The sequence below is a fragment of the Pituophis catenifer genome, unplaced genomic scaffold (assembly GCF_029215685.1).
Source record: "Pituophis catenifer annectens isolate HBS135680 unplaced genomic scaffold, rPitCat1.0.hap2 SCAF_2, whole genome shotgun sequence".
NCBI lineage: Eukaryota > Metazoa > Chordata > Lepidosauria > Squamata > Colubridae > Pituophis > Pituophis catenifer.
In genome coordinates, this window is record NW_027256882.1 from 85,091,462 (window position 1) to 85,105,817 (window position 14,356).

Here is a 14,356-nt window from a genome sequence, read left to right on the forward strand (position 1 = left end):
GTTTTAGTCAGGGGCTACATTACTAGAGCTATGATGGCAAATCTATGGCACGTGTGCCGGAAGTGGCACGCAGAGCCATCTCTCCGAGCATGTGAGCCATCGGCCATTGCACTTCTGGGTTCCAGCTGGTCTTCATGTGCGCGGGAGCGTCAGAAACTGGAAGAGCAGCCACCTGGTGTGCATGTGCATGCTGGGAAGATGATCTTCCGGTTTTTGGCACGCACATGCGCACCAGCCACCTGATCTTCTGGTTCCTGGTGCGCATGCATGTGGTGGAAACTGGAAGATCATCTTCCTGGCACATGCATGTGCACTGGGCAGCTGCTCTTCCAGTTTCTGGCACGCACACGCATGTGCGCGCTCCCATTTCGGCACTCGGTACTGAAAAGGTTCACCAACACTGTACTAGAGTATTTTTGAAAAATCTATCTATAAAATTAGTAGCCTGAACAGCTAACTAAATTTGACGTGGATTCTGCTGAAATAATATTCAGTTCAGGTATTTACTTCTGCTGAAAGCTTTCAACTTTACCAAAGTATCAAATTTAAATATATATATCATCTATTATCTTTAAGTAATCATAATAATCAAAATTGAAAGATTATGGCATAAACTGGCTGTGGTGGTCTCACTGATTTTACAGCACACTAGGTGCCATACCAAAAAATCTTGGACAGCACCTAGAAAATCTGCTCATCTGCAAAATTCCCATCTGTCAGTTGTGGAAGGCCACACTACTTCAATCTGCACATATACTACACTGATATATTACAACAGCTTAGGTTCTTGGAAAGAACTCAGTGTGTACGAAGGCCACATTGGCTAAAGAACTGCCAGCTGTGACTTCACACGGTAAAGTTGTGAACAGATAACAACAACAATAATAATATAGGATGAAACATTTGACCATTTTATAAGTGGCTGTAGCAAAATTTCACAAGCTGATTACAAGCAACGTCATGACTGGGTTGCCAGAATTATATATTGAAAACTTTGTCAGAGGTTTGGATTTGAACTACTGTATGGGACCATCAAGCTGAGGTGTTTTTGGAAAATGAATGGGTTAAGATCTTATGGGACCTTAAGATCCAAACAAAAAGGCATCTTTTTTTCCATAAGGTGCTTGACAAAATAGTTATTGAAAAGAAGAAAGCCTGGTTCATTGATTGATTGGGCCATTGGCATTGGCATTGACAAAATCACCATCAGTCAATTGCAAAGGCAGCTTTACTTGGAACAGCTTACATCTCGCAATTATACCTTTAACACCATCTGTCTATCCCAGGTCTTTGGGAAGGATTCGACAGGTCAATAAAACAAATCCAACCCAAACGTTTGGTTGACTGTGAGACCAACCACGATAACAATAAATGTTTTAGTTCCGGTTTCCTTGTCTTTGGCGGCGGCGGTGCCTTTTGAAGCTCCGCCAGCCCCGCCGCTTGTAGAGCCGCTTCGCGACGAAGAAGCGGCTCGAAAACTTCAAAAATCTTTAGGATTTTTGAAGAGAGATCGCAGGGTCCAGGTTGAGCCCCTGGACTCTGCAGAACAAGCCGGCTACAGGAAACTTTTAATTGAAAGAAAAGGAACCAGCCTTAATAAGCAGCATACTGTTACTTGAACCCTGAAACTCGGAATCGCAAGTATTAGAGTTTTCTTGGCTTTCTAATCTGAGTGAAAAAATGCGGATGAGTGAAAGTGAACTGTAAAAACATGGCGCTTAGCCTCAGACTTAACGAGCGGGCGAGTGTGGATTGCTGAACTCATCTTGCTTTGTTACAAAGTTTCTAAACTGATACGAAGTTGCTTCGCTTGCAACAAGAGAAATAAGAGAGAAATTTCTCCTTTTTCAATACTGGACTTTGCTTTACTTTGGTTCTTATTTGATTAAATCTGGGGGACTTTTTTAGAAGTCTTTGTGGAGGTGGGAGAGGAAGAAGAACTTCCCTTTTTAGTAAAACTAGCCTACGTGACAGGATGGCCTCAAAGAAGCAGGAAGTGAAGGCAACAGGAGGTGGATCTCCCACACATAAAACGCAACCTCCCCCTGCACAACAGACACAGACTCAGAAAAAAGATTTTGATATGGGAGATTTAAAAGAATTTATTTCTAAAACTTTGGATGATAAATTTCAAAAATCTCAACAGGAGATAGATGATAAACTTCAAAAATCACATCAGGAATTTATGCAGGAAATTAATGAAGTTAAAGACATGGTGAAACAGAATCAAAATAAGGTGACCAAAAAAATATCAGAAGTGGCGTCTGGCCTGGCAGAATTTATTGGGAAAGTTGATTTTAAAGTTGAAGAACTTAAATCAGAAGTTAATGTTAAGATGAAAGACAATGATTATAAAACTGATGAAGTTGATAATAAAATGCAGAGAATTGAAGATGAGATTGTTATGATACAATTCCGGGCGATGGAATTTGCCATACGGCTTCGGGGAATTCGAGAGGAGGAGAGACAGGATTTGAGACAAGTTTGCTCTGAAGCCTTGGCTAAGATTTTACAAGCTAATCCTGATTTGGTATTTCATAAAATAGATAAAATTTACAGAGTGAACTCTTGGGTGGCCAGACAAAGACAACTGCCCAGAGATGTGGTCATATACTTTACTGACAGAGAAATTAGAAATGATATCCTGCAAAAATCTTTTCATACTTCTGTACAAGTGGGGGGTTCACGACTTGAAATTTTTAAAGAATTACCTCCTAAAATGTTGAAAGTTAGAAAAGAATTTGGTTTTCTTGTTAAGGAATTGAAAAACTTACAGATACCCTTCCGGTGGGACGCACCAGCTGGGATAATTTTTAGATATAAGGGAGAAGGATATCGGTTGAATACCGTGGAGAAGGCACAACACTTTTATAGTACTATTCTTAAGGAAAGAACACCATCTCCACGTACATCTACAGTTTTGGAGATTAAGGAGAGTGAAGAGAGGCAATTGAAAGAACAGTCTAAGCAGGAATTAGAAATAGTGCAAGGTGCAGAAGGAGGTTTTCTGAGTGAGCCCTTGTTGGATTCTTCTCCAATTTTGGATTTGATTCAGTTGACTGAAGTTAAAGATCAACGTATAACTAGAGCTCAATCCAAGCTACTTAAACAAAAGCAACAACAACAACAGGAAAGACAAGACAAGAAGGCAGTTAAGAGTACCGTACAAGAGAGTGGCGCTATGGGAGGAGCGAGATCGAAGCTTTCGGATGAACTTCAAATATTTTGCTCTGCGCTACAGAAAGAGGCTGATGACCTTTAAATGTCTATCTTGGAATGTTAATGGGTTGAATTCAGCACAGAAAAGGAAGAAATTATTTACATATTTGAAACAATTTAATAATGATATAATATGTTTACAAGAAACGCATATCACAACTCAAGATCAAAAATATTTGATAAATCCAAAACTAGGAGCACATTATATATCTTCAACTTCGCAGAAAAAGAATGGTGTGGTTATTTATGTAAATAAAAAATTAACAGCGAAAGTTATAGAAGCAGATCAAGATGGTAGGTTTGTAGCAATTGAATTGCTTACAGCAAATGGACAAATTCTTTTGATTGGAATTTATGCTCCCAACCAACAACAGGACTATTTTTATAAGATGTTACATACTAAAATATTGCAATGGGACTATAGATCTATTTTAATTATGGGAGACTGGAATGGAGTAATTGATTCTAAACTAGATAAAAAGAGCTTGGCAAAGTCTAGAATTAGACTACCACAGACTTTTTTTGATATGAAAGAAGATATGGAATTAAAAGATGTTTGGAGAATACATAATCCAAATGAATTGGATTACACTTTCTTTTCTGATAGACATAGATCCTTTTCTAGGATTGATTTTATTCTGTTGTCAAATGATCTACTTGTTAAGACAAAAAGAACAAAGATTTTTCCAAGAACTTTGACTGACCATAGCCCTGTATGGATAGAAATTGAGATGGATAAGGTTGAGAGACGTTCTTGGAGATTAAATGAGAACTTGTTTAGATATGAAAAAAATACAATAGAACTTAAAAAGCATTTGAAAGAATTTTTTGAAATAAATTTGAATAAAGGTACCCCAATTGAAATTGTTTGGGACGCAAGTAAAGCTTATATGAGAGGGGAATTCTATATGAATTCTAAACATAGACTGCTCCGACAAAAGAAAAGATCTGAGTTGGAAATGGAAATAAAGAATAAAGAACAGTTACTTATTAAAAATCCATCAGATGAAAGAATACGAAGTGCTATAAAACTTTTGAAAGATCAATTTCAAATGCTTATGGCGGAACAAGTTGCAACAAGCCTACAATACGCGAAGCATAACACATTTTGCAACGCTAATAAACCGGGCAGATGGTTGGCTTACACATTGAGGAAAAAACAAAGTGCACGGATTATCGATCGTATTGATATTGGAGGGAAAGAAATTTTTCAACAAAAATTAATTAAAGAAGCTTTTGTGGACTATTATACTAAATTATATGCCAAAGAAGAGGTGCAGAATGGACTTATAGAAAAATATTTAAATGATAAGAGAGTTACAAAAATTACCGATCAACAAAAGGAAAGAATGAATTATCCTATAACAGAGGAGGAGATAACAGCAGCAATTAAACAGCTAAAAACAGCCAAAGCTCCTGGCACGGATGGTTTGACTGCAGTGTATTATAAAACTTTACAAGCTGAAATGGTGGGACAACTTAGAGATTTATTTTGCAATATTCAACAAGGGGGTAAAATACCCCCATCTTGGACAACTGCTTATATATCTTTGATACCAAAAGAACAAGTTGGTCCTAAAAAACCAGAGAATTATAGACCAATATCTCTTTTGAATACAGACTATAAAATTTATGCGAAGGTATTAGCCAACAGGTTGATGCCAGTAATCCAAAAGGTGATTCATGAGACCAAGCGGGATTTATTGAGGGTAGATATATGAAGGACAATGTAAGGCAAGTAATAGACTTATTGGAATATCTTGATAAGAATAAACAGATTCCTGCAGTGCTGGTTTTTTTGGATGCAGAGAAGGCCTTTGATAGAGTGGATTGGAATTTTCTACTAAAGACTTTAAAAAAGATGGGCTTTGGGGACCAATTTATACAGGCGATCTCAGCAATTTATCAAGAGCAAAAAGCACAGATTATTATTAATGGAAGTTTGACGACAGAGTTTAAAATTGAAAAAGGAACAAGACAGGGATGTCCGTTGTCCCCACTTTTATTTATTTTAACATTGGAAGTCTTGCTAAATACAATACGGGACTCTAAAATTTTGAAAGGCATAATGATAAGGCAAGAGGATTATAGAATAAAGGCATTTGCAGATGATCTGGTTGTTACCCTATCACAACCAATGAAATCAACAATCCTGATGAACGACATTATACAAGACTATGGTAGAGTTTCAGGTTTTAGACTGAATTCAAAAAAGACTAAAATGATAGTTAAAAATATGACACAAGATCGTAAACATGAGCTTGAAAGGAGGGCAGGTTTTGAAATTGTACCTAAGGTAAAATATCTTGGAGTTCAGGTTGCAGAATCAAACATGAAATTGTTTCAAAATAATTATGAGGTGTTGTGGCGAGAGGTTCAGAAGGATATGGAGACTTGGAAAAAACTGCAACTGTCTCTACTTGGAAGAATAGCAGCAGTTAAGATGAACATTTTGCCAAGATTTCTGTTTTTGTTTCAAATGATTCCGGTGCTTAAAAGTGATAAACAACTGAAAGTTTGGCAGTCTGGTGTGAATAAGTTTGTCTGGAACGAGAAGAAGCCGAGAGTGAAATTGAAAATTATGCAAGATGTTCCAGAAAGAGGAGGTCTTAAACTCCCAAACCTACAGTTATATTATGATGCAGCAGCTTTAACTTTAACAAGTGATTGGTTTGGAAGTAAAAAGACTGGAATATTGAAAGCAGAAAGTTTTGACCTTGAACTTGGATGGCATGCCTACTTATTCTACGATGATAAAGTTGATAAAGTATTTAAAAGTCATATACTTAGAGACTCTTTGATGAGAGTTTGGAAGAAGCACCGACTCAAATGGGATTACAAAATACCGCTATGGCTGGATCTTGGTCATACTTTGTGGAATACAAATATAATGTCACTCGGGGGGTTTTTATACAAAGAGGTTCTTTTTACAGATGCGGGCAGATGGCAGCTGAAGACATTACAGACACTGTTGGATGAAGGGCTTAATCTAACTTGGTTACAATATAATCAATTACAATTGAGATGGAAAGAGGACCAAAAAACTGGTATTATGTTGCATGAGGAAGAATTGGTTAGACATATAAGAGAGAAAGGTCCAATGCATATCAAAAGGCTTTATAATGTTTTGCTAGAAAGAGATTCAGAAACTGAATTAGTTAAAGACTGTATGATTAAGTGGGCACAGAATTTTGAAGAACCAGTGATGTTGGAAACATGGGAAAAAATTTGGGTTCAGAATGTTAAATTTACACAGTCGCAAAACCTGAGAGAAAATTTTTATAAAATGTTTTACAGATGGCATTTAGATCCCAAAAAGTTGTCATGTATGTACCCTAATGTTCAGCCAAAATGTTGGAGATGTGAATGTTTAGATGCCACGTATTATCATGTTTGGTGGACCTGTAGGAAAGTTAAGGCTTTTTGGATAAAAATTTGGTGGGTCATGCAGAATGTTTTGAGGAAAAAAATTCAATTTTCTCCACAGTTGTTTTTATTGGGTATAGTTAAGGGTTTTACACGGGGTGAGATAAAACTGATATTGTATATGATAACAGCAGCAAGATTGTTGATAGGTAAATATTGGAAGAATGAAGCTTTACCCACTATCGAGGAATGGACTTTGAAGATGGCTAGTTTTGCTGAGATGGCGAAGATTTCAGCATATTTAAAAGACTGTTCACAAGAGACTTATGAATGGGAATGGAAAAGGTGGATAGAATATGTTCAGAACAAATACCAAACTAGAAAGTATCAAATAGCTTTTATTTGAAAATAATGTATTAGAAATATTTTAATGTATTAGAAATATTTTAATGTAAAGAGATAAAGAGGAAAAATTATACAGGGGGAGGGATCGGTTTAAGCTTGTTTACTAGTGTTACTAGTTATGAGTATATAATAGGGAAGTCTGGGGGGGGGAGGGTTAGGGAGGGTTAGGGAGGGTTTGGGGAAGGAGGTGGGGGGGTGAAAAAAGGGGTGAAAATCTAATTGTAAAACTTTTGCAATAAAAAAAAAACAATAAATGTTTTAAATACTGAGTTGGGATGTGGTTATCTATCTATCTATCTATCTATCTATCTATCTATCTATCTATCTATCCATCTATCTATCATATGGCAATATTACATAAGCCAAGAGACTACAATGCTAATATATAGTTATTTACCTCCCGTTTAGTTCTTGCTCACATGCTATCATGATGTAGCAAGGGTGCAAGCTAGCTCCACACCAAAAAGAAACATGAACAATGTCATCTGGGGCTTTCTCCCTCCCCCAAAATCACTTCACAAAAGGGGGTTGCTTCTGGGAAGGTCCAGGGCAGGCAGGGATCTGATCATCTGCATGAAGCACCAGTCCATCTTCTCCCTGAAGTGATGCCTATTTTATTTTCTCTCATGTAACATATTTTTGAACTGCTATGTGGGCAGAAGCTGAGGCAAGTGATGGAAGCTCACCCCACCATGTGATGCTAGAACTCGAGCCACTAAAGAAAAGACTATCTCCAGAATAATTAAGCCATTGAACCATCGTGCCTCTTTTGGATGTGGTATATACAGTTCACAAAACCATTAAAATATAAGCTGGAACCCAGTGTTTTCCTAAACCTTTTAAGAATGGGTTAGAAAATGTTTGTATAAATAATAAATAATAAAAGTATCTTTAGTAAAGTCACAAAGGACATGCAAAATTAAGTCATCCATAAATGGAGCTGGACTGACTCACTTGATACTGGATAATCAAGTCTATTATTTCCCCATGGAATGATTCGGTATATTTTACTGATGTAATCAGTCCATCATATACTGATATAGAAACAAGGGTTTTTTTCCAACTCAGCATAAGTAAAGGGCAGAGGCAGAAATTTCATTTGCTGAAATTCTGTATTACCATATCAACATAACCTGCATAATGTCTCGGAAGCCAAGTACTAATATGCTTACAATTAACATCAATTCAAGGTGACTATATACATTTTCACCTCTTTACACTGTTTTATTCATTTTGTTATGAAATATAATTATGTTATAGAGAGCACAAAACAATGATCTTCTGATACTTGCTTATTTATCACACAAATACCATTTACAATAGTAATGTGCATGCCTCAGAAACCAGCACAAAATACAATTTTATACTATGTGGTTTGGATCAGCCCATGACCATAACTGGGACTAGATGAAATCACAACAGACATGAATCCTAAATGTCGGGTACAGAGTTGGTAATATGATCCATCTATCTCATATCCAGAAGGTTTCATGGAATTGAATTTATATTGGATCAAGGAACCAGTGATTCTTCATGAAGATTTCCAATTGTTAGTTGGAAGTTCATGATATAATACTATCATCTACCCTTTGTTAAATCCAGCTCTGAAGATGGGGCACCAATTTCCTCTCTCATTAGAAGTAAATGTTGGCTAAGATTGGCTAAAAGGGAAAAAGAAAAAAAGCTCCATGCTTCTGTCTTTGTTGGCCTGTCTTCATTGGGTTAAACCAGAGGATTGTTATGATTATGGAAAGTACAAGTAACATGAGAAATATAGAGCTATAATTCACACCCACACCTGACAATTTATGCATGCCTGAAATTCATCTGAACTGCCTTATATATCAACAGAACATAAACTTTCTTGAATCCCTCCTTTAAATCTGAAGAATTTCCAGGAATAACACTCAGCTGCTTTATAGGACGTTATACTAATCTGCCAAGTCAAAAAGCACTTTTCTTAATGGATTTTTAAATTTCCAGTCTTCCCCTCCCAATCTTGACACTGACATACTGTTTGTTGAATATACATTACACTGAGAATACTTTCGTGCTTCCCAATATTTTGAAGTAGTTTTGAGAGAGGAGGAGGAGAAGGAAAGAGAAGCCTAGAGTGACAGTCAGAAATGTCAGCAAACTCAATTACTTTGGCACCATTCATCTTCCCTGATGAAACATTCAGGTGCTCCCAGATTTGTTCCCTGCAAACAGGTTACGCAAATCAGATTGTACAGATAAACCTCAACTTACAAACGTTTGTTTAGTGACTGTTCGAAGTCACAATGGCATTGAAAAAAATTGAATTATGACCAATTCTCACACTTACAATCATTATAGCATCTCCATAATCATTTAGCAAGTGGCAAGTATGTATGATAGTTGCAACATCTGGGGGTCATGTGATCACCACTTACCTCCTCTCCAGCTGGCTTCCAACAAGCAAAGTCAATGGGGGAATCAATGTGAATAAACCACACGAGTCACTTAACTGCAATGATCCACTTATAACAACTGTGGAGGGAAGGTCATAAAATCAGGAGCAACTCAATTGCCTGGCTTATCAACGGAAATCCAGTTGCGGTTGTAAGTCAAGGACTACCTGCAGAGTGGAGCAGAAAGGTAGCTTAACACTCAATTTTCTACTATGTCATACAATGCCCATTAGGATGAAAGTTGAAAATAGAAGTGACCTCTTTCAAAAGGGGGTTACTAGGACACATCGGATAAACAGACTGTTCCACATCCTGCCCTTTGCAAGTGCTGTATAAGCAAGAAAGCAGCAGTATTACTGACAAAGACTGTGCAGTGCTTTGAATTCTGTTCCAGAAAGTTATTTCAGGGGAGGACATGAGAAACCATAGTCCCTGTCTGCAATACCTTCAGGAGGCTGGCCTTTGTCTTGGATCATATGGCAGCAATAGAAGACAGCTGTGAGACCCCTTGAGCAGACAAGCATCGGGTTTGTCTCTAGTTTGAAGCATCACTCAGCCGGCCATTAACCATTTTCCCCCATCACATTAGGAACAACATGCTGTCTCAAGCAATAGCTGACTCAGTTGTCATTATTTCTCCCCACTCCTGAAAACAGGCAGGCTTTGGCACTTTCAGAGGGGAAAGGGTTAAGTTAGTCATTTCTGCTGCAGACTCTGCTTGGCAGAGGAAAATGAATCACATTTCCTCCTGCTCTCCATCAGCAAAGATTGCTCTATAATTTTGTTTTTAGCCATTCGTGACTGAGACCTTCTCTGAAAAATTTAGCTCCCCAGCATCTTTGCTATATTATGGTCCCAGATGGCTGAAATCTTTGGGGGGGAAATGGCTTCATTTTGCAAGGGCTGAGGGCTGGGGGAATAGGAAGGGCTGATGGATGCGGAGCCCTCAAATCGGTGACATGGGCTATTCTTTCTCGAAGCCCACTTAGCCATCTCGGATCATCCAGTGTAATTGTTTACGACCTTCTTCAAAAGACGCTGGTCATGAATGTGGTAATAGCTTATGGCCTCTAGCAGTCAAGCAGTCTGACCTTTTTTAGAAGCTATTGTAATCTCCTGTGAACAAAAACAGCACACTTTCCCCATCTGCCCTCTTACCACTTCGTAAATATAGTGATGCATACCCAGCAATGGAAAAAAAAAAACCCACTTATCTAGCCTACCACCCTATCCAGCTGTCTCCAGTCTTTTAACGTAAGTGCAGCAGCACTTAAGAAAGGGGAGGAAATACATCAGTTTCCATCGCATGACGGATTGCTGTGGCCAAAAATTAATCAGGCAAGAATTAGTAACTACTTCCCAAATAATTTATATTTATGAATAATGCACTCTATTTCAGAAGTCCAGCTTTTCTGAAGGTTTTGGGGAGACAAAGTTACTGTTATAAGGGCAACCTTTTTTTAAAACTGGCTCTTTCTTCTCTGTCTGTGATATACCCATTTAGATGGAGAAGCTTTTCTCAGTGCTTAACCCCTGGCCAAAACAGCTCAATCTGCTAGATGCCTGCCTGCCAAAAGCCTAGCAGCCAGCCCAGTAAAATGTTGGCACACCTAACAATAGCCCTACCTGGTATACTGGGAAAGTCAGTGGCACAGGGACTGCTTTTCTTTTCTTCCTTCCGTCCTTTCTTGAACTTTTAATCATAGGGAAACAGGGAGATATGAAGCAACCATTCTCACTACAGGTAGCCCTCAACTTACGACCACAATGGAGCCCAAGATTTCTGTTGTTAAGTGAATTTTGCCTCATTTTATGACCTTTCTTGCCGCAAGTGAATCGTTGCAGGTGATAAATTAGTAACCCCCCATTGTTAAGTTAGTAACCCCCCCCCATGACTTTGTCAGAGGGTCACAAAAAGGTGGGATCACATGATCTTGGGACACAACGACGGTCATAAATATGAACCAGTTGCCAGAATTTTGATCACATGATCGTGAAGATGCTGGAAAGATCGAAACTGTGAAAAATGGTCATAAGTCACTTTTTTCAGTGCCATTGTAACTTTGAACAGTCACTAAATGAGGTGTTGTAAGTCAAGGACTACCGGGGTGAAATCCAGCAGGTTCTGACAGATTCTGGAGACCTGGTAGCGGACATTTTGAGAAGTTTGGAGAACCAGTAGCAGGAATTTTGAGCAATTCGGAGAACCAGTAGCGGGAATTTTGAGCAATTCGGAGTACTGGCAAATACCACCTCTGGCTGGTCCCAGAGTGGGTGGGACTGGAGATTTTGCAATATCCTACCCCCAGGAGTGGGGCGGGAATGGAGATTGTGCAGTATCCTTCACCTGGAGTGGGGTGGGAATGGAGATTTTGCAGTATCCTTCTCCTGCCATGCCCACCAAGCCACATCATACCCACCATGCCACCCCCACAGAACTGGTAGTAAAAAAAATTAGATTTCACCACTGTTCAACCCCTATACCAATTGCCCCCTTTCCTTAATTTTCTTAACGGAAGCAGCCAATAAAAGCCGAAGAGCTAGACATATCTCCATCAAGATAAGATTTTAGGATGTCCCCGCAGCCTTGTGGTTATAGAATCATGAAAATAGATGGAACTTCAGCAACTTTCTATTCTTACTTTCTGCTGATGTAGGACTGCTACTATTACACATACCTTAATGGCCTTCTAGCTGTTTCAGAGACTCTAAGGAAACCTATGTAACATCATAGCCTCCCACAGTACTCTCTCAGACATTACAGTTCCACATTACTAATAGATATTTTCCACCTGCATGAGATAGTTCTTTGACATAACTAGACATTCACCGTTGCAGAGGGAGAAGATTTCCTTCTGCCAAACAGCTGATAAATTGAATTCAAACTTAAAAATAAAGTTATACACACATAGCCCAGGATGATTCCTATAAGCTGCTGTATAGGAATCCCTTAACTCTGAAATCATTCTACTGATTTTAGTAGGGTTTATGGCCAGCCCAATAGTTTTATTTGTTTACTTGTTTTTTCAGTTTCTATGGCTGCCTATCTCTGCAAGTGACTCTGAGTTATGAACAATCTTAAAATAAATTTAAAAAACACATTTCCATTATAAATATAAATATTAGAACACACAGCAGCTGAGGATGATGATGCAGTAAATAAACCAAGAGATGGGACACTTTACACAGTCAGGGCCCCAGACCAGACCACAGAACCAGGTCTTGAGTCTTATGAAAGGCCAGTAGAATTGGGTCCATCCTAAGGGTTATAGGATTACAGTCAGGGATGCCCAGCTTGATCACTTTAAGACTTGTGGATTTTGAGGAGCGATGGTATAGCACAGTGGTTAGAATGCAGTATTACAGGCTAACTCTACACACAGCTTCAAATTCAATCCTGACCAGCTCAAGGTTGACTCATATATAACTGTGCCTTCTTTCAAGTTGCTCTGATGAATAAATTAAAGGTATGGCGCTTATGCAAATCTCAACATTCCTTCCAGATGTTTTTTATTTAAATGTGCCGAATCCTAGTATTTATTGCAAAATAAGTACATTCAAGCACAATAAAATTTCTATTTTTTAATGGCAGCCATGAGGGTTAACTAGGAAGTGTGCTGTTGAGACAGCCAGGAAAAAGATAATCACTGCCGAAGCCTGTCCTCTTGATCTGAAAGCAAACACATATACTTTTTGAAAATCAACTTCTATAATACCACTTATTTCCATATTTAATTTTATTTAAAGCAAAGGTGAACAATGTTTGGCCGTGAATGGTATGCAGCCCCAAACCCATTTTTTGTGGCCTCCAACCAGAGATTTTAGAAAATGCCCAGCTGCCAGCAGTTTGGCAGATCAAATCTCACCAGGCTCAAGGTTGACTCGGCCTTCCATCCTTCCGAGTGGGTAAAATGAGGACCCAGATTGTTGGGGGCAATAGACTGATTCTGTAAACCACTTAGAGAGGGCTGTAAAGCGCTGTGAAGCAGTATATATGTCTAAATGCTATTGCTATTGTTAAATCCCTTCCCACCCAGTGATGTAATTTCTCATTGGCTTTTTTTTTCTTTGTAGTAACACAAAATAGAAACAGCAACCACTCTTACAGAAATCAAAGCCCAAACTCTTCCATGATTTCCTCACTATGTTTTTTTTTTAAAAAAAGGAATGTATTGTAAACTCAATCAGGTAAAGTATTAGGAAAACTCATCTTCAAGAAACGTTATTATTCCAGAATAATAGCCTTCCCTTCACATGGTGCTTCCAAAATGAATTGTGCTGAATCTCTTAGAACTTCTACTTTGCAGTTCCTAGAATTGGGGGAGGTTGTATTAGACGCAGAGAGATCAAGACAGGTGGAGTTAGGTAGTGACTTAATGCCCCCTGCAATTTCTACCTGCATATCAGTGGGAACTCTACTTCCGGCTACTACTTCCCAGATGTATTCTATAATGATGGTCTCTGAGACGGCAAGATAGTGATTTCAAAGGAGCCTGCCTGCTTCCTAGATTGAGTCCTTAAGTCAAGCTTTCCAGGCAGTTAGTGACTGAGTGAGGCAGGAACCTGAAGCCATGATTGCCATTATAAACCTCATAAATATATAAAAATGCAGAGAAAAGGAGAACGACAACATAAAAGAAATTGCCTTTCTGTGTGGTAGAGAATTTAAAGTTGAACTGTGTGTTGCTATGGCTACAATATTTGGTTTGCTGAATTGTTACTGAAGAATTGGTCCATCCTGCCAAACTTTTTGAGGGATTTAACAGGAGACAGTAGATAGGGGCGCTTTAGTTCTTAGTCCACAACCTACTTTATCATATGGAATAAAGAATTCCCACAGGACATGCTGTCAGAAATCAGCTGAAGATCTGAATACTTTCTGGTTTGGTTCCATCAGAGAAGGTGGCATGAATTCCAGAGAAGGCGTCTTCCTT